The sequence below is a fragment of the Otolemur garnettii genome, unplaced genomic scaffold (assembly GCF_000181295.1).
Source record: "Otolemur garnettii isolate 467f Iridium unplaced genomic scaffold, OtoGar3 scaffold00001, whole genome shotgun sequence".
Taxonomy (NCBI): Eukaryota; Metazoa; Chordata; class Mammalia; order Primates; family Galagidae; genus Otolemur; species Otolemur garnettii.
Genome location: NW_003852396.1, coordinates 62085546 through 62103388, shown reverse-complemented (window position 1 = coordinate 62103388; position 17843 = coordinate 62085546). Strand labels below are relative to the sequence as shown.

Genomic DNA, 17843 nt, shown 5'->3' with positions numbered 1-17843 from the left:
GCGAGAGGCTGGCAGGAGACACAGGCTGAGTGTCACGGATGGGGGTGCTCGGGCTCAGCGTGCTGCTTGAGTCAGCATTGATTGTTTTAAAAATGACTATTATTAATTTTTACTCTTGGGTCATTTGACACTCTATGCAGAGACAATCCAAAAATATTTGTCGGCTGCTCGGTCTCTGCTTGCCACATAGCTGCTAAGCCCAGTTGAATGGTCTGATTCTCCTTCTGGAGACTAAATGCGCCTCCCAACTCAAAGCGCAGTGGAGTCTCATCCAATCAGGGTGCTCAGGATGCTCGAAGCCCTTCCTGCCATGGAGGACATGAGCAGGCTGAAGATGGGGTCCTGCCTTCATTGCTCTGTCCCTCGAGATGAGCAGTGGAAAGGGCCGCCCATTCTTCTGGAAACTCAGAACCAGCAGATTGTCCGAAAAGGGGGTTTGATTTCCTGCTTGCCTGTCTTTTGCCTCATGAGGGGTGACAGCCAGGACTCAGCCTTTCGGAGCTGCAATGAAGCCACAATGGTTGGCAGAGAACAGAGGATCTTAACCAGGCGCCATGGGTAAAGGTCCCCAGGGGTCTGCAACTGTCAGGGAAATTTGTATGTGCATTTGCAGGGGAGTCTCCCTTACTCCCATCATGCCTGCACTCACAGAATTTTGCACTTCCTAGTGAGGAGATCCTCCTTGCTGTGTTTCTAGAATTCCCCATGCTTGCTGCTACCTCAGGACCTTTGCACTTGTGTTTCCTCTCTCTGTATGCTTTTCTCTAAGAGCCCATGTGGTGTTCTGCTTTCTTCACATCACTGATGACGTCGTCTCCTGACCACCTTCCATCACGTGTCTCCTATCACTCTCTATCACGTTTACCAGTGCCTTGCCTAATTTGTCCTTAGAGTACTTATTCCTGTTGGCTTTAGTTATTTATTGCCTCCCTCCAGTAGTAGGTAAGCCTCTGTGGCATTCACTGCTGATCTGTAACATTGACAACAGTGCCAAGCCCAGAGTAGATGCTCAGTAAACATCTTCTGAATGGGTGAGCAAAGGGACAGATTTCTAACTTTGATCATATCGGAGTCTCTGATATAAGAAAAATAATAATGATGGAAAAAGAGTATCTGAGTTCTCAGTGGGGCCACTTATTAGCCATGGACCTTGAGTCCTAAACATTCCATCTGCTGTGAAATGGTCACCCGGGCACTATAGTAGATGTTTAGGCAGAAGCCTTTGAGGTGTCTCACAATGTTTCTGCATCTATTATTCATTTCATCAGTCCTTGCATACACTAGATTGTGTGTGTGTAAAATTGGAGGGGCCGGGTCCTAGTGCACAGATACCATCATCGTCACCAATATTATTATTATCCTGCTGCACAGACCATGGGTAATTCTGGCTGGAAGATGAAGATATTAATACTGCGGACACACTAACATCATTTTTGTGACTGTCTGAAGTCTCACCGTGTCTTAGAGCAGGACGGTGATAGAAGGCCCACATGCAAACTCCAGTGACACTGTACCATCGGTGTTATCTCACGGGAACACACCGCAGTTCTGCTTCTTGAACTGGTCGTTGCTTTGTTCCCTGATTCCCCAGGATTATGCTTATGTAATTTCCTCCTGACCTGAGCCTCCACACCGTAATCCGAGAGGGCACGTTGAGGGAAGAAGATGACCCTTATGTAACTTGTTACGTAAGAGTCCAGCGATGCCAAGCCTCACTTGAGTATCTGCAGAATTTTCTTAGAAAATTCATTTTGATGGTGTTTTATGTTGTCTCTTTCAGACAATGAATCCTTTAAAGATCACCTCCTTACCTCCGAGACAGCCGAAGGGAAAGAAGGAAACAGGGCAGCGCTGACCGGCTCGGCAGCTGGCATTGAAAAGTTCTTGCATCTAGTTTACTCTTTTCTACAATCCTCTTCCCTTGTGTGAGTGAGGAAACAGAAGCACTATTAGAGGGATTAAAGTGAGTTGCTGAGGATTATACAGCCGGGAGATAGTAGAACTGAGCTTTAAAGCCAAACACAGCTTCTTCCTATAGAAGGTGCATGTGTGTCTCAGACTGGGGGAGCACGGAGTGATTCAGAATCGTGCTGGACAGCTGTGTTTCATGTCCCATTCTTTTGAAATCTTAAACTTTGCCCACTGAATGTAATAAAGCAGATGGGGGCTCGGATCATTCTGGGGACTCTGAGTACCTTCGAGGCCAGACTGTGGCCAGCTCTTTGATCTCTGTGCCAGGGATGCCCTGTCCCACCCCCAGCTGTGCTTAGGTGGACTGGAGGCCTTCGTGGCTGGTACTTTGGTCTCCCTTCTGCCACCCTTTGCCCCTTATCGATGGCTGGCCCCGAACTGAGACAGATGCTAGAGGAACAGGTCTCATGCAGTCTGTTTGCTGGGCAGGAGCTGGGTCCCACTGCTGCTTCTCTCTGCTCCAGGGACTGACACGTGAGCACAGAGCCCACGTCAGTGTGTCCACCATGGCTGATATTACAAAGCCTCGAAGAAAAAAGCTTCATTAGGAAGACAAAGGAAAAGGAGTTCTAGTCATGTAACTTTTAGGGTCATTGAGAGATGAAACCAAGAGGGTTTGTCATGAAATATATTTTTGACAATTTCCTTATTTTTGATCCCAACATTCAAAAAGTAATCAACGCAGATGAGGAAACATTTGAACAGTGCTAAAGAGTATGCAGTGATCAGTGAATCACTCTGTCATTTGGGAGACCCATTTGCTTACTCTTCCCAGAGGCCACTCCTACTAACAGCATCCTGTGCCCCTTCCAGAAGTATTATTTGTATGTGTATTTGTGTCTATCTTCTAATCCTTCTCCTACCATCCATCTAACTTGACTCTTTTGGTTGAAAATCATTCAAACAAATGCTTGAATTCATCCTCTTCTCTTGGCATGTTGAGACCTGTACCCCCTAGACAGAGGGTCTTGTGAGCCCCCAGGATGACTGCCTGAGAGCCAGTCCTCCTTACAAAGTCCTCCAGCCAGCAAGGGTGTAAACTGAGGCACACACCAACCAGAGACATGGCTGGGTTGGTTTCTATACCCTGCACTGTGTCTCCTCCTGGAGTCTGTCCTTCTCTATAAATCAGAGTATAAAGAAGTTGTCTGGGAGGATGGGTGGTTCCAGTTAGCTGTGAGTTCATGGACTCCATCCTTAGCAAGGTCTGCCCTAACTCAGTCCTTGTTGGAGGAGGGTCTTGACTCCCGATCTTGCTCCCATGTGGAGACAGCTCCACCGCATATGTTTCTTGCTGAACGATCAAACAGCCAAGGGAGGGAGGTCTGCTTTCTCCCCAGCAAAAATCTTTCCCAGGTGAATGGCAAGAATGAGGGGCTGAAAAATGACTATGACACCACTTTTTATTGTAACTTCCTCCAAATTACCACATGAGAAGCTTGCGCTCTGCTGGGTCTTATCATGGGACAGTCACAAGTAGAAAACAGGATGGTCCCCAAAGAACTACCCTCTAGAGAGCTGCAGTGTGGTTTGGAAGGCTCCCTCTTCGAAGATGAGAAAACAACTTGTTGGTTAGGACTAGCTATGTGACTTTGGGTAGTTACGTCTTCCTGGGGAAAGTAAATATGTCTATTTCAAAGGATTGCTTTGTTTTAGTTGCAAGTGATGGAAGCCTAACTTAATCAGACTTAAGAAAGCAAGAGAATGAATTGGTTTATCAGCTGAAAGTCTAAGAGTAACTTCAGGCATAGCTGGATTCAGATGCTAAAATCTTATCATCAGAACACAGGCAGGTCGTTTCTGTGCAGGCTCTGGCAGCTCTGGAGGCATCCTAGCAGCTCGGCATCTTCAACAAAAAAGAGCTTCTCCTTCCAATCTCACTGGTCTGACTTGGTCCAGATGCCCACCCGTGATCTCTGTGGTCATAGGGATGGAGTATCCTGGTTCGCCAGGCCTGAGGTAGCCAAGAGGTCAGATATACCCAAACCAAAGAGACAGAATTGAGAAGTGGAAGTGTCCCAAGAAAAGTCAAGAGACTAGAACCAAAAGAATAGTGAGGCAGACACAGGCTGGGAAAAGCAACAGATTTGCTAAGTAGGGTGTAAGTGATGGGGGTCAGGAAGATTTTTCTATAAAGGGCCAGATAACAAATAGTTTAGGTTTTCTATTGAAACTACTCACTTTTGCTCTTGGCATGCAAAAACAACCCCAGACAATAGGCTGTGTTCAAATAAAACTTTGTTTACAAAAACAGGCAGTGGGCTGGATTTGGCCCACGGTTGTAGTTTCCAGACTCCTGATCTAGGCAGCGCTTAGAATCTACTAGTCCCACATATTCTAGAGACCTCAACAAATAACATATGGCATCTACAAAGTACTTAGCAAATGCTCTCTATCATCATCATTATTATTGTTATTATTTATGCCATAAATAAGGATAATAATATTAATGATAATTATATAATAATGACACTAATTGGATAATTAACTGTGAGTCATATGTAAGCAGTATATTATAGAATTGTTTCTTCACTATTGCTATAGTGTCCACTCTACATACTCTTAGGGCTAGAAGGCACTGCAGATATCCAGGTTAAATATCTCATTTTATAGCTGAATTCCAGGTGCAGATAAGAGACAGCACATGCACAAGTTCACACAGTAAGCTGCAGTGGTTTGGAGTTTGTAGCTGTTTCCTCTTGCTCTTCCTTGAATGGCTCTACCAAGTAAATCCAAGGTACACCTCATACATTTGGGCACACAGGTGTAGTCAGATTTCTTTCATTTGTTTTTGAATCCAAACTGGGTAGTGTAGTGATAGTATTGGTAAGATTCTTGGCATCTTCTTGAGCCAGTGGAAAGACCTGATTTGGGTCTAGCGTGTGTTAATGACTCATGAGAACGCCCTGCTGCTGAGATGACTCAGATGTCTGTTATATACAAAGATTCCCAAACACTTCTGGCTACATTTGAAAACAATGAGTAAAATGAATACTCATTGCCTTTCTGACTACCCTCTGTGTCACTGTTTCTATTGGCCTAGCATGCTGGCAGCCATTTAAACAGCTAGTCTTCAGTTTGGCTACATGCTGGTAAGAGAATTCCCTTCTAATCCCTTGTTAATATGAGTTAAGAGAGGCCTGTGGACACTTTTGTCTACACTCAGTGTAGACCCATCCACTAAATTCTTTGTGACTCTAGCAAGACCCTCCTTGGATTTTGGTTAACCAGCAGCTCTGCAGTGATCCAGAAGGTGGATATTGTAGAACCACAACTCTTTAGCTCTTTTTTTTTTTTCTTTTTCCAAGTTTATTTCCAACTGTCATCACTCAGGGTTATTTACATAAATAAATACAATGAAGTATTTTTATGAATCAAAACCAAGTCATAGAATCTTTTGATCTCAAGTACTATAGAGACCATAAGTAAACAGAATAGAAAATGTGGGATTTGGTTTACAGTTCCTCTAAGCCAAGGGTCAGCAAATTTTGTCTATAAGGGATGGATAGTAAATATTTTAGGCTTTGTGGGCCATGTGGTGAGCCATGATTTGGTAAGTCTTGCTAGTAAATTATAAATACAAGACCAAAGGATGAGATATTTGAATTAGACTGCCCAGTTACCTGCATATAGTGCTTAAAATTTGGGGTTTGGAGTTGAGCAGATGTAGATTTAGCTGTATGGGTGATTTTAGGTACATTAGTTCCTATAGTTTCTTATCTGTAGAAAGGGAATAAAAATAGTACTCTATCCATTCATCCCTCCCCCCACTCCACCTGCCCATAGAGTTGCAGCTGTGAGGATCAAGCAAAGGAAATTATTTACCCTGGAACTGGTATACTCTGTAAATGGTGATAGTGTACTTAGTGCTCTTTTTCATAACTGAATTTTTTTATAACTGAATTCCAGGTGCAGATAAGAGACAGCACATGCACAAGTTCACACAGTAAGCTGCAGTGGTTTGGAGTTTGTAGCTGTTTCCTCTTGCTCTTCTGCAACCTTGAATGGCTCCACCAAGTAAATCCAAGGTACACCTCATACATTTGGGCACACAGGTGTAAGCCCATTGTGTAAAAATAGCCATTCAAGAGCATAAATACAATTAATGAATGGACCACATCATCTTCAAAGGCATCTAGGTGGAGACCATCAAGGAAACACTTTCTTAGGGAGAAAGTCTGAAGAGATTGGATCAGATTTTGCTTTGCATTGTTGCCAGGATCCTGATACTAACTCACGACAGACTGTCTTCCTTTCTTCCACAAAGGAGGCTTCACATCATGCAAAAGGGAATCTTGAATTAAAAATCCATTTCTGAACATTTCTTCAGGCCCAGAGTTAAGCAACATGGCATGCCTGGGGTCAGGATCCTCAACATGGTCTGAGAACCATTGGAAAGGGGTGATTCTGGGCCAGAGGAGCAGCAGGACTGTGGCAGATTAGCTCCCAGCAGCTTCCTTGTGCTGCACTTGATTGTGCAACTACTGTTGCTGTGCCTGAAGCTTGAATGCCTTTGGGCTGAAGCTACCTACGTGCCCAACAACTTGGGGGAATTTAGCTTTCATTAAGTTTTATGGGTATTTATGAAGAATGAGGAGTTATGAGGTTGGGATTGGGTGCGTTGGTGAAAGTGGAGAATGAGAACAAATACACACACGCAGTAATTACTCAAGAGAATTGAAGGTTACATCTAGGATGTAGTAACTAGTGCAGCATCTAAGAACGTTATTCTCATCTTTACATGCTCTTGCAGCAGCCCTGCTAAAGTGAAAAGAATTTGGATGAAGATGGGGCAGGGTCTGTGTCCCAGCTCTATCCTTTCCTTACTTGACAATAAGTGTGTTACTTAACTTTGCTTCCTCATCTGTAAACAGTCACTTCTCACATTGTGCAAAACATCTGTCTTAATAGATGCTGCAAAAAAGTCTGTCTACCAAGATTCTACAGCCCATGAATACAACTCACCAATTCTGCACGTCCTGGTGCCCACCACCACTGATGTGCACCTACAAAGGAAAGCCCAAAGCCATGTCTCAACATTTTAGCACATACTGATTCATTATACCAGAGAGTTCTAATCTTGGGCCCACTGATAATAAGAAGACATGCAGAAAAAAAACAATGAATCCCTATTCCAGCCCCTGTAATCTGCTAGTCTATCATTAATTTATGTACCGCTTCTGCCTGCTCTCAGGAAGGTGAGACCACAGGTCACTTTCTTTTGTTTTCAAATTTGACCCCAGGGAACCTCTGCTAGTATTTGTAAATTATGTGATAGCTCTGAACCCTGTTGAACCCCTATATACCTACCTAAAATCCTCTTGTTTGAGGATTTTACTTCAACATACAGAGAAAGCTCCTACCTGTACAATAATGGAAACAAATGGGATAGGGACTGTTAACTTAGCAAGAACCAGCCAGGTATGTACATGAAATCAGGAGATAGTTTATTTTCCTCTTAACATTTCTTTCAGAAAAACAGCAGTAGAGGCATGATGATAAATGGTAATTGACACTTGGCATTGGTATTATAGAGGCAATAGGGCCTGGTGTGGACTGTGGCAGACTCGAAAATCCACACCTGTCTGAAGGATAATCATTTCTCAGTTTGGCTGGTTATTGCCACTCAGGAATCCAGGTTTCAGGACAGCCATGTTTTCTAGTACTTTAAGAGCAAGGTGAAATCTGAATTTTGATGAGAAATATACCTGATTTTAAATGTTGTTATATAATTCAAATTTAAAAAGCAACACAACCACCACCCTGTACCCCCTGCAGGTTTATAGGAACTCATACAGATTGAAGGGGAGAATTGAGTGGAGAGGGAAAAAGTTGTGGGCAGGGAAAGATGATGTGGACCATCACCCCCAAAATTGTATGTAGAATTTATTGTGAGACTCTCCAAAGGAAAAGAAAATGCTTGCCTATTGTATTCAAGTTTTATCCTATCCTTTAGACTCTACTTACTAGGGCAGGAAAGTAGACAAAAACCTTGAGTACCCTTCAATAACAAGATTGAAACAGAGAGCATTGATGTTTATTTAAGAAAAACTCCAATGAGCTGCATGCAGTGGTTCATGCCTGTAATCTTAGCTCTCTGGGAGACTGAGGTAGGAGCATCCTTTGGGCTTAGGAGTTAGAGACCAGTCTGAGCAAGAGTGACACCCATCTCTACTATAAATAGAAAAATTAGCTGGGCATTTTGGCAGGTGCTGTATAGTTCCAGATACGGGGGAGGCTGAGGCAGGAGGATCTCTTGAACCCAGGAGATTGAGGTTGCTTTGAGCTATGATGACACCACTGCACTCTAGCCCTGGCAACAGAGTGAGATTCTGTCTCCAAAAAATTAAAATTTTTTTTTAAAGAGAAAAAAGAAAAGAAAACAAAAACTTAAACGACTTAACAATTTACTGAAATTTATCACTGCGAATTAAGAGGTTTTATAATGAATTTCCAATTCTTTATCATTAACATTGTTAAAATAACTTTTTATTAAGCTTAGCAATAAAGTAAAGGAATCCTTACCCGAGAAAGATAAATAAATTCTGTGACTGCTCTCTGCTATTTTTGGAATAACAACATAGGAAAGTGCTACATTTTCTGAGCAGCCAAAAAGGACACCTGTTTGGGGAGTGAATACTTGATAAACTGTGTGAGGGCGGGAGGTGAGACCCACACCAGGGATGTGCTGGAGGAACAGCAGCTCGCAGCTGTTTGACAGACTATCCTGTTTGTGCAGAGCTCAACAGACTAAGGAGGTTAAGGGTGACAAATGAAGTAAAGGGGACTGAGGACAGTTATTCTGGGGAAGAACAAAGTTGCGCCAAATGAAATTGTATCACCTGTTCTCCAGCTGGTGTGTGGTGCCAACCTGGGCCCTTTCTCCCCATAAAGTACAATATCCATTTCCTAGTAATGGAGTATGGGGTTGGACATGTTCTTATATGAAGATCAGTGGACAGAGCGTGTGCTGAATGTGGCCTGGGAACAGATAGGGAAGGGGGGGTGGGATAAAAAGGTGAAAAAGCCTGCCTCTTCTGTTGACTCAAAATGCAAGGAGATATTTGAGTCCAGAGCTCTCATCTGGGTTTACACATAGATCTTATTGAACCCCTGTTACCATATTTTGCCCTAGAACTGAATTCAATCCACCAGTTTGTACCGAACACCTACGAGGTGTCTGGCATGGTGCGTGCAATTATATAGAGGATTCAAGCAAAGGCAGGACGTGATCCTTGAGTGGACATCATGACTTTAGAGTCAACTAGATAAGTCACTGGCTCAGGAAGAAACAAGGCTCAGTAATATGTTTAAGATTTTACACATTGGGCAGGAGCTAGCCTTTCTTCCAAGCCACCTGGGCTTGAAGAGCTTTTGTGATCTAGCAACTCACACCTCATACCATCACCGCTTCTGAGATGCTGAGGAGATGTGGAGCTGCTGGGATGCCTCTAGGAAGTGCATAAAAGCCAAGGCATGGCCGCTTGTCATTAGAAGCCATAGTTGCTTTCAGCAGGGTCACCAGACATTAGTGGCACATCTGTGGACTTCAGGTTAAAGAGTTTCATAATCCTACTCTTGTGCTCTGCTTAGGTTTCTATCCAAAGCCACCTTCATAGGAGGAACCACTTTCCCGGGGCTCAAGCTGAGACAATGCCTGCCCCTTGCTGCCAGATTCACCTCCTGGATCCTAGACTGGGCTCCCTGTAGTGCATTCTGATCATTAGTCTCAGCAATCCTTATCAAGCACCTAATATTCTCTGGTCACAAGGTTCGATGTATGGCCCCTCCCTTAGCATCTAAAGGGGCATTTAGACCTTCAGCAAACCATATGATTGTGATGAAGGGTGCCATGTAGCATGCTAGAGGCATGAGAGGTGCATTTGGGGCTCAGGAAAAGATTATTCAAAGGGACAACATCAAAGAGTCAATTAAAAGCCCAGGTTCTCACATGAGAAGTAATGTAGTTCCTGAACACCATGAGCTGCACCTGCCTGTTCAAAGGGCAGGACGGGAGTGGATGATGGAAGAGGACGTAGCCGCTCGTGCCCTGGCAGCGCGCAGCACTGTGAGCCAACCGGAGTCTGCAAGCTGCCCACGCAGTCTTCTTCCGAGAGGAAATTCTCCTGGTAAGGAGGATCATCCTTCACTTGGGATTGGATGGCTCAGTTTCTCACTTGTAAAATTAGCATAATAAACCAATTTCGACGCGATTGGGCTAAGGTGAGTGGTGGATGTGGCAGAGACTGATGACTAGCCACAAATGTAGTGGCTCATGAGGAACCAGAGTAAGAAATGGCAGAAGTCCTCTGGGAGGCCTTGAAATGCCTCCTTGGGCAATGGAGGCCACGGACTCATCACATTGCTGAGACTTTTAAACAGCTTATTGGCTAACAAGAGGAAACCGTTGCTTTAATCTGTGTTTATCTAGGCCTCTGTCAAAGCAGGAAGGAGTGAGGAAGGGAGGGGCTCTGCCTATGTGTCAGTGTGGGGGGCTGAGGCGTCAGCAGCTGGCTGAGCCCACTGCCTCTGAACAGATTTCTAGAAGGAGCAGAGGAGCAGGTGTTGGTCGGGAATTCTTGGCGTCTGCTGCCTTGCCTCTCAGGCGCTCTGTAATCGTCTAATAAAATGATGTAGAAAACACTCACCATAGGGGCCGCTACTACATCAGCCTTCCATCATTTCTATGATAAGTAAGCACAAACTGAGAGGCTTAAAACAAAAGCCTTCACCAATCACTTATTATCTTATAACTCTGGAGGTCAGAAGTCTGGGTTGGATCTCACTGGGCTGAAATCAAGGGCCGTATTCCTTTCTGGGAGCCCTAAGGAAGCCTGTTTCTTTGCCTTTGCCAGGTTCTAGAAGTTTCTCACATTTCTTGGCTCATGCCTCCTTCTTTTGTCTTTAAAGGCAGCAACATTGGGCTGAGATTTTTCAAGCTACCCTTCTCTAATTCTCTCTCTCCTGCCGCTCTCTCCTTATAAGAAAATTCTGATTGCCTTGGGCCCACCTGGATATTCCAGGAACCTGTCCCTAACTCAAGGTCAGCTGAGTAGCAACCTTGATTACACCTGCCACCTGAAAAGCCCCTTTGCCCCCGCACCTGACAAATTCACAGGTCCTGGGGATTAGGTCTCGGATATTTGTGGGGAGGGAAGCATTTTTCTGCTTATCACTACTATATAATAAAAAGTCAGTAGGTGGTCACTGCTCCTGACCAGTACTCCCTAGGAACTTCGTTCTCAAATGTGAAGTTACCTACTCCCCTTCAACTTTTCAAATGCAGCACTGACATGCTGAGGGTAAGAACCAGAAAGCTCTTCCTGGATGGTCTCGGGGTCCAGGGATGTGGCCAGCGCTGGCCTGGAGGGGAGGTCACTGTGTCTGTAAGTGTGTAGCTTGAGGTGTTCTGACCATGGTGGTGAAGAACAGAGAGAAGAGAAAACCCTGAGTGGAGAGGAGAGCTGCTGCCTTCAAATGCTTCGAAGGCTAGCAGGGGTCCTCAAACTTTTTAAACAGGGGGCCAGTTCACTGTCCCTCAGACTGTTGGAGGGCGGGACTGCGGGCCCTGGGAAGAGTCGGTTGCTAAGCAGGACAGGCAGCGCCGCAAACCCGGCGGGCCGGATAAATGTACTAGGCGGGCTGCATGTGGCCCTCGGGCTGTAGTTTGAGGACGCCTGGGCTAGTGGATGGAGAAGTTTACTAGAAGTGCTGTGGGCGTGCACCGTGTTCAGGCAGAGCTGGCTTCCCATCGCAGCTCAGCCACCCAGCAGCTGCCTGACTTTGGGCATGCGCCCTCGCCTCTCTGACCTCCAGTTTTTTAATCTATAAGGATAATATAATAGCACCTACCTTGTGAGGGGGTGTTGTGTGGGGTTGGGGAGGTAATGCATGCAAAGCATCCAGTGCTCAATCTGACAACAACTGTTACTATTAAGTGGCCCCACAGGGTAGAAAAACAACCAGTGGGTAAAAAGCTACAGGGAGCCAGATTTAGGCTCCCCATAAAGGAAGAACATTCTAAGAATCAAAACTACCCAACGGTGGGATGGTTAGAGTGTGAGGTGATAGGCTGCCGATCGATGCATTTGTTCAGGCATTGGCCAGATGTCAGCGCATGGATCGGCTGTGACACGATCACCTGGTGCTTTTAAAAAATGTCCAGAGGTCTAGATCCCAACTAGACTTGCTGAACTGGGATGTTCAGGGATGGAGCTTGGAGATCTGTTTCTTGTTTTGTTGTTGTTTATTTGTTTGTTTAATAGATTATATTTTTTAAAGAGTTGTTCTAGGCTTGGCACCCATGCTCAGTGGTTAGGGCTCTGGCCACATACACCAAGGCTGGTGGGTTTGAACCTAGCCTGGGCCTACTAAACAACAATGACAACTGAAAAAAAAAAAAACAGTAGTAGGGCATTGTGGCAGGTGCCTGTAGTCCCAGCTACTTGGGAGGCTGAGGCAAGAGAATTGCTTACGCCGAAGAGTTTGAGGTTACTGTGAGCTGTGATGGCACAGTGCTCTACAGAGGGTGACATACTAAGAGTCTGTCTCAAAAAAAAAAAAAAAGCTGTTCTCGATTCACAGCAGAATTGAGTGGAAAGTACAGAAAGTGCAGTATCTCCCCTGGCCACACGGGCCATTAACATCCTCCACCCCAGTGGTGCATTTATCACAACTGATGAATCACCTCGACACCTCATTATCTCCCCAAGTCCACAGTTTACATCAGGCTCACTCTGGGATACGCATTCTGTGGGTTTGGACAAATGGACAATGACATGTATCTACCATTACAGTGTCATACAGAGGATTTTCACTGCCCTAAAAAAAACCCCCCATGCTCTACTTATTCAGCACCCCACCCACACCCATGGCAACCACTCATTTTTTTACTGTCTCTGTAGTTTTGCCTTTTTCAAAATGTCACATAGTTGGAATCACATTGATATAGCCTTTCCATGTTGGCTGCTTTTACTTACTAATATGCATTTATTTTCACTTCCTTCATGTCTTTTGTATCTTAATGGTATGTTTTTTTTCTTTTAATATCAAACAATAGGCTATTGTCTGGACATAGCACACTTTATTCATTCAGCTATTGAAAGGCATCTCAGCTGCTTCCAAGTTTGGGTGATGATAAATAATGCTGCCATAAAGGTCTGTGTGCAAGTTCTTGTGTGGACATGAGTCTTAGAGATCTGTGTTTTTAACAAGTGATCCAGAGACAGATTTGGAGCCACTGGACCAATAATCATTTGTCCAGAGGTCAAGGGGAAGCAGGAAGCCTCTGTAGTTCTGAAATTCCAGGATCCCATGACTGTCATGTGTATCTATTGGTCAGGCTCTGGTTTGGACGAGCAGGTGTTAACTTCCCAGACTTCCCCTCACCTGCCCTCCTCAAGCAAAATCACTCTTTTGGCCAAATGTTCAGTGTCAATGTTTACTGCGGGCACAAAATTACCTAATACAAAGAGCAAGTTTTTTCAGAGTGGAGAGAGAGGGTGGGCCAGTCAGTTCTTGCAAGTTCAGAATTTTGAACATTGGGCAAATGCATCTATTTTCCTTTCAGTCACAGTTGCTAATAATAGGATCTATCCCATGAGGTTATTGTGAGAATCAAATCAGTTCATACATAACACTTAGAGAAGTGCCTGGTACACAGTTAGCCTTGAATAAATGTTGGTCACCATCATCATCATTTACATTTTGATTGTTACTAATTACTACACATTTCTGAGTCCCTTCAAAAGGGTGACCCTTCTTGGTGATGGACCAGAGTTGGAATGACTCTTTGAGATTATTTCGCAGTGGCAGGTGCTGGCTGAGTCCCTGGGAATAGGAAGATTCCCATGTGCTCCATTTGCCTGAGGGGAGGAGTCAGTTGAGTGGATCCCACTTTCCCACCATGGTGCATATGGGGCCATGGTGCCAGCAGCAGGGATTGTCTAAGGTGGCAACAAGGCCAAGGCTTCCCAGAGCTCACTTTGCCTGTTCTCTCTCCAGGTGCTAGGAATATGTGTCTCGTAAGTCACTAATGCCTTGGTACAGATGGGAATTCTAATTTGTCCGTCACTCTGCAAACACTCTAGAAAGGGTGTATCCAAAGAACCCTGGACTCAAAAACAAAGGATAGCATGGGTTTAACTTGGCTGCAGAATCACCTGTTCAAAGCCCAGCTCTGCAGCTTCTAAGCTTTGGGAATTTGGGCTAGTTTCAGACTGTAGACTTCATGTCTTTATTTCTAAGATAGAATAATTTCTTCCCTTTCAGGGCTATCATGAAGACCAAAGAAGTTCATGAATGTGAAAATGCCTTGTTTATTATTATTTATGCAAATGCTATTACTAGCTTGTTAGTTAAAACTGATGAAATGCTGGTTATTGTTTATAATTTTTTTTTTTAGAGACAGAGTCTCACTTTGTCACCCTCGGTAGAATGCCATGGCATCACAGCTCACAGCAACCTCCAGGCTCTTGGGCGTAGGTGATTCTCTTGCTTCAGCCTCCCAAGTAGCTGGGACTACAGGTGCCTGCCACAACACTTGGCCATTTTTTATTGCAGTTTGGCTGGGGCCGGTTTGAACCCACCACCCTCGATATAGGGGGCCAGTGACCTACTCGCTAAGCCACAGGTGCCACCCTAGTGTTTATAATTTAAAAGGTGAACTCAAGGAGATGAGCTTGAAGGGTTTCCTCTTACTTTCCCGTTGTGGGCATGAAGAGTAGAATAAGGATAAAGGCCACAAACTTATTTTTTGGCCGATGAGATCACTCTTTTGTAATCTGGACGACCCCAGGGCTCCACTGGTTTTGTCTCATCTGAAGGAGATATTTACATGTTCCCAACGTACATGGCGTTCTTGGGCAAAACTAGCACTTGTTAATATGGGAATTGGCCATTTAGGGGCCAAAGGTAGATAGATATATTATATGTATTTACTTCTAACACCACAATTTAGATTGCCTGTTTTTAAACTTCTTACTCAAGTATGGCATTCCTACAAGTAAGCACACAAATCTTATGTGAACAGCTCGACTGGTTTTCACGAACTGAACCCACACAGGCAATGAGCATCTGGTTTAGAAAGAAAGGAAAAAGAGAATCGCTAGCATTCAAGAAACCCTACTGAGGCCTCAGGGTTTTACATGCAGTGGACTTCAGGACTGCCCCTGGCCAGTGAATAGTGTGCAATTGGCCAAGTTCATGTCAAATCCCTCCTGTTGTTTGGCTTCTGGGTGTGTTGCTGACCCTGTCAAGGTGTTCCCCCAGAAAGCCCTATTTTTAGGGAGGATTGATCATGGTGAATGGGTAGCTTTTCCCATGGACTTCTGCCTTGAATCTGGGTTTTCTGCTGGGGTGCAAAGAGGAAGGTCTTTAGAGGAGGAATTTTAGGCCTCTGGGAGCCAGAAGTGGGCGGCTGTGAAGGCCCCTGGGGAAACTTTCAGGAAGCCCTTAGATATCATCTGGCAAAAGCAGAGTGTGGCATTTCCAATGCCTGCCTGGAAAATCTTGCCATCTGTATGACCGTGATGGGGACTTATTTGCCTTCTTGCTTGAGGTTGTTGCTGTGTTGTGAGGGTGGCTGCTCAGCAGAGAGGAGAGAAAAGACACACAGACAGGCCATGTGGAAGAAAAGCCGCTGTAAGGTGTGACCAAAATACCCAGGAAGTCCTGGCTACTGTATCCGGCACCTCCCCAGTTCCTGATGGTGCCTGAAGGTGCTGCCGCTGATTAAGCCACTTGCTAGTCAACATCCAGCCACTCCCCAGTCTGGGAAACTGATGGGGAAGGCTGAGCCTGGGACACTCAGGGTCCAAAAGATGAACCTCCCAGACCTGGGGGCTGAGTCTGGAGCTCTGTTAAGCAAGAGTGTTCCTCAAGATCAGGAGCTGTGGACTCTTGGAAAGACAATGAATGCTTGTGCTATTTGGCAGAAGGACCACATTTTGGAAGGTCCAAAATTAGAGATGTGGCTGCTTGACAGTTGGGTCCTAAGAGACCCTTAAGGGACCAAGCTTCTTTCTGAGTCCTCATCAGTTTCCCCCAAAGGTCTTGTTAGCTGAGCCTGCCTGGCTTATGGCCCTGTCTCCCTGCCCACTCCCACATCCCCGGAGTGCTGGGAGCATTAGGGCCACTACACTTTGGCAGGGCACCTGGATCAAAGCTGCCATGAGGTGCTAACCACTACATTCCACTGCATTCTGGTTTTTCTAATGCAAATACTCCCTGCTTTTTGCAGGAGGGGACTTCCCCATGTGATGCTGTTTCTCACCCCCTCCAGTTGTTTCTCTCATCTTTTCATATTTCTCAGGCTTCCAGCCCACTGCCACCATAGAGCTGAGTGTCACACAGAACCCGTGGCCAGAACATATTTTTTATCTGATCATTTTTTCATGCATTCATTCAGCATATGCTAATTCAGCCTCTTTATGAGGATGCTAGGCGAGGGGGAGATAGTCAAATATGATGCATTCTTGTCCTCAAAGAGTTTATGTTCTCCTGGGGAAAACAGATAAGTCAACTCTGAGAAAGGCCCGGAGAGCACAGGTGATACGATCAGCTGCAGAGGGAGCATCTAGAAAGCAAATCTGGAGTCAACAGAGGATTCCTGAGGGAAGTCTTGAGTTGTTTTGAAGGAGAAGTACAAGTAGGTCTAAGAAGGCTGGACTGGAGGGTGGGGTGGGGAGGACGTTTCAGCCAGTGGAGGCAGTTTGCTGCTGGGCAAACTGCCCTGTTCATCCAGACAGGGGGCCAAGTTCCCCGTGGCTCACAACCCAGAGTGCATACCACATGAGTCTCCCCGGTTTACTAGAGTTGTCACATGTTCTTCGTGTTGTTCCCTGAACCAGAGGTGGGTAGTGATTACTTCAGAATTGATACGTCTTTGGGGACTGGGTGGTCAGTGTCTTCCTGGGCCATGGCATAATGTCTATTTTCAGAAAAAGTTCCCCATAAGGGATGATCAAACACCCCACCCCAGGCACTCTGGAGTCTCACTGTTCCTTGGTTTCTTATTTGTGTTTTGGGTGATGGGGAGCCTTCCTGGAAATGGGCAAATCTGATGGGTCAAAGCTGGCTTAAATCTCTACCCTGGGGAGGATTTCACAAAAGTCTAGAGGTTTTTGTCCTTCAGGTTGTAATCGTGATGTTCTTTGAGAGCTTGTCAAGTCACCCCAGCCAGCGTGGGAGGGCTGATGGCAGTTCCTTCTGGAACTTTTCCTTTATAAAAAGCACAATGACCAATTTATTGGCAAAGAGATTTACTAAGACTCAACTGTAAGCAAATGGTCTTCATGGTCATTTTATAGCATTTGAGGCATTTCAGACAAAGAAAGAAAAGTAAAATTGAGTATCTACGACCTACCAGATTCTCTGTTGATGCTTTCATAAATATTATCTCATCAGAGCACTATCATGACCCAGTGAATTGGGTGGTATTATTCAAAGGCCTACTGTCTTGTCCTAGCCATGGTTAGAAAAGGGAGATTTTCACCAAGAATCCAATGGCCATGGAATTATATAACTGCTTTCCACCACGCTGCCTTTTGGAAGTTGTTATTCAGAGCTGGTGTTTGAATGTGTTTCTGGGCCAAATACAATTTTATTCAGCCCTTCAGAATTTCGTTGCCTTCTTCTTTACTCCTTCAGACCCCAAAGCTTGGGTCATTGGGTCTGAGAAGTGATTTGGAAAGATTCTTTTCCCCTCAATTTCTCATTTTTTCTGTGAGTGCCACCTGTTGGGTCCCGTACGAGTTGGCTATGATTGATTTGGTGGTCTCTCGGTGATGTTGTGGCATTTGACAGTTGGCTGGTCCCACTGCAAGTTCACCAGTCTGACTGGGTTCCTCAGTCATTGACCTGCCCCCTGAGCA

The 17843-nt window shown here is 45.0% G+C and overlaps 1 protein-coding gene across 4 annotated transcripts in view; it reads left to right on the top strand.

Moving 5' to 3' along the window:
- The window catches only part of SLC1A2 (solute carrier family 1 member 2), a 93700-nt gene that overhangs the window by 14293 nt on the left and 61564 nt on the right, over positions 1 to 17843 (top strand). Inside the window, exon 1 of one of the 4 annotated variants that reach the window (XM_023509268.1) lies at positions 9978 to 10100. The exons of 2 other annotated variants lie outside the window; for them this stretch is intronic. The gene's annotated coding sequence lies outside the window, so the exon portion shown is untranslated. One more of the 4 variants, XM_023509262.1, reaches the window with a different exon arrangement.